This window comes from Monopterus albus, unplaced genomic scaffold, assembly GCF_001952655.1.
Source record: "Monopterus albus unplaced genomic scaffold, M_albus_1.0 scaffold96.1, whole genome shotgun sequence".
In the NCBI taxonomy this organism is placed as follows: Eukaryota; Metazoa; Chordata; class Actinopteri; order Synbranchiformes; family Synbranchidae; genus Monopterus; species Monopterus albus.
This window is the reverse complement of record NW_018127976.1, coordinates 1,488,030-1,490,822: the sequence shown is the minus strand read 5'-3', so window position 1 is coordinate 1,490,822 and position 2,793 is coordinate 1,488,030. Positions and strand designations below refer to the sequence as shown.

Below are 2,793 nucleotides of genomic sequence, written 5' to 3'. Positions count from 1 at the left end.
GAAGGCCTATGTAATTCCTGTTGAAAATGTTTACTTTGCTGGGAAGGCATTCAACACTTTAAACAAATAATACATTATTTTAACCATCACAAAGTCATATTTTATTTTTACTTCAGAGGCAGCGTGGAATCAGTCATGGTATGCAACTATAGACATGAAGAAAGAAAATGGAGAGTTTAGCTTTTCATTGTTCATTAATGAACAGATTAATGGCCCATACCTCCGTTTCCTCCCCCAGCGCCTCACTCCAGCTCCGCAGTCCCACCTCTCCCGTCGCACCACCTCGCATCCCTGTGGAAAATCCCCGGCAGCTCACTACAAGGAGCTCAGAAGGATTGCTGGCATTGATGGCCGACTGTTGGCAAACAGGGTCCTCCCCAGGCAGACTCAAAACCTTGTAAAAAGTATAAAAACATAATGCAAACGCAATAAAACTTGTATTCCTGGTAGCCCAACTCCCCAAACGTTTACGGGAAAGCTACATAGCACAAAAAGTAACACAGAAAATCTAGAAAACTTGAAAAAAAAAAACCCACAAATATTGAGCAAGAGCTGCTCAGGGCAGCTACTGCTCCACACAGAGGCGTAAACTGAAAAAGATATGTATGTTGTATGATGAGGCCGAAGGATGAGAAGGGATTCGTCAATGTACTGGCGAGGAGTGATCGTGTGCCAGCGTCTTAAGTACTGCCATTGGTGATAGGTAACCCGCCTCAGCTGTGTGGTACTTCGAAAGCCGCTGATGAGATGATGCACCTCAGCTGCGTGCACTGCTGGAGCCAAGACCTGTAACAGAGAATCAGAAGAGAAGAAAGAGAGAGAAGGGAGAGAGGCAGGTGGCGTAGAGCAAACCTGACAACCTGTACATCTGTATTCACTTCAATGCAACACTTCTGCCTTAACATTTGTGTTTATGAAACAAAATGTTTCAGTTTTGGATGAGAATCTCATAAATGTATAAATTCTATTGTATGTTCATTATTGAGGTCATAGTTAAAGGTGGTGTTGTACTGGACTACATTGTATTCAGAGGTGTCTGTATATTTTTGTCCTGCCCATTCACATACATGAGAAGGTCAGAATATTAGGATCACCTCTGAATATAATTAGGTTCAGTACAACAGCACCTTTAACATTTTGAGCTTCATAAACACAGATGTTAAGGCTGAAGTGCATACAATTGTACAGCTGTACCTAATAAAGTGGCCAGTGAGTGTACATATTCATGTTATGCAATCTTTTATATTCAGCACAGCAGGAGTACTTTTATACTTACGAAGTAAAGCACAGGGCAGGATCAACATTCTGTGTCTGATAGGAAACAATATTTAATATCTGCTGTACATGTGTAAATATGCAATGAGTTACTGCAGTTACCGTACAACTAGCAAGTATTCAAAAACAAAACAAGAAAATAAGCAAAATATATAGTTGGCAAAATTCTGCTCCCTCTCAGTACCAGATTGGCTGTAAATATTTTTTCTTGTAACTGTCAATTAGCAAGAGCTATCATAAGAACACAAGAGTAGTTATGACACTGTAAGAGTCAGACATTTGCGAGTAGCATCTGTTAATCATGGCCTGCACGCACATTACGTCATTACCTTATGCAGGAGTGTGGCTTGTGCTATAGGTAGCAGCAATGACCTTGTGGGGAAAAAGCAATAAGTTAGCTGTCTCAACTCCCATTTACCACTTATGCTGCCGTGTGAATTACTCTACTCTAAAGTCACCTTTTGTGCTGCATTATGTTTATCCATTAACATGGTACCGTTAGCTTAGCGGTTGACATTAAAGGGTTACATTTTTATTATTTGCCTTCATACTGTCATGGCATGAGTTACATATAAGCAAGAAGCCGGTTGTGTCATTTAAACCACCTAAATAGAATTTTTACTGTTAAAAAAATTAAGTGCATATTGACTGCTACTCACCCAAAAACACGGACGGGACAACTTACGTAATACGGTTCAGCTGTGTAATGGCTGCATTCAGGAACACTCGGAAATCCCACACCATGGTTGCATTCAGGGGCACTCTGAAATTCCAGCTTCCGGAGTCGCAAAAAGTTATATTCAGTGACTTTTATACCTGAAATGCATCACTTCAAACGCTCCACCTATCTATCATACTATTACTCAGTTGTGCATATTGGACCATAATGCTGCCAGGTTAAATAGAGGTATGAACAAAAATAATGCACATAATAATTGGAGGTTTTTCAGTCTGGTTTTAAATGCATAGTACAGAGTCAGCCTTATTAAAGGTTGTTAATGATATTTATTTGGCCACTGATGCAAGGGAGTATGTGATTCTTGTCCTGCTGGACTTGACTGCCGCCTTTGACATGGTGGACCATGACATCTTGATATCTCGCCTTCACGATTTAGTGGGCATTTGTGGTGCTGCCCTAGCATGGTTTCAGTCATATTTATTGGGTAGATCAGTGTCTGTCGGGCTGGCAAATGTGAAATCTGTGACAACCCCCTTGTTATCTGGGGTTCCACAGGGCTCCATTTTGGGGCCTTTGCTGTTTTCTCTGAATTTACTTCCCCTTGGCTCTATCTTTAGGAAACATGGGGTCTCTTTTCACTGTTATGCTGATGATGTCCAGATTATTATGCCACTGACTAAAAAGGACACCTACTCGATCCAACCGCTTTTAGCATGTCTTGCAGATATTAAGGCCTGGATGTCGTTAAATTGCTTGAAGCTAAATGATGCAAAAACTGAGGTTATAGTATTTGGCCAGAATACATCTGGCGACCCTCCTCCGGTAGACCTAGGCTTTTT

At 41.0% G+C, this 2,793-nt stretch overlaps 1 long non-coding RNA gene across 1 annotated transcript; it reads right to left on the bottom strand.

Moving 5' to 3' along the window:
- Positions 1–34: 34 nt before the first annotated feature.
- On the bottom strand, positions 35–2,156 carry LOC109965166 (uncharacterized). Its single transcript, XR_002275601.1, has 4 exons — positions 1,935–2,156; positions 1,605–1,647; positions 1,277–1,311; positions 35–786 (listed from the first exon to the last, which is right to left on the bottom strand). It is a non-coding gene; the product is annotated as an uncharacterized LOC109965166 (long non-coding RNA).
- Positions 2,157–2,793: the final 637 nt, after the last annotated feature.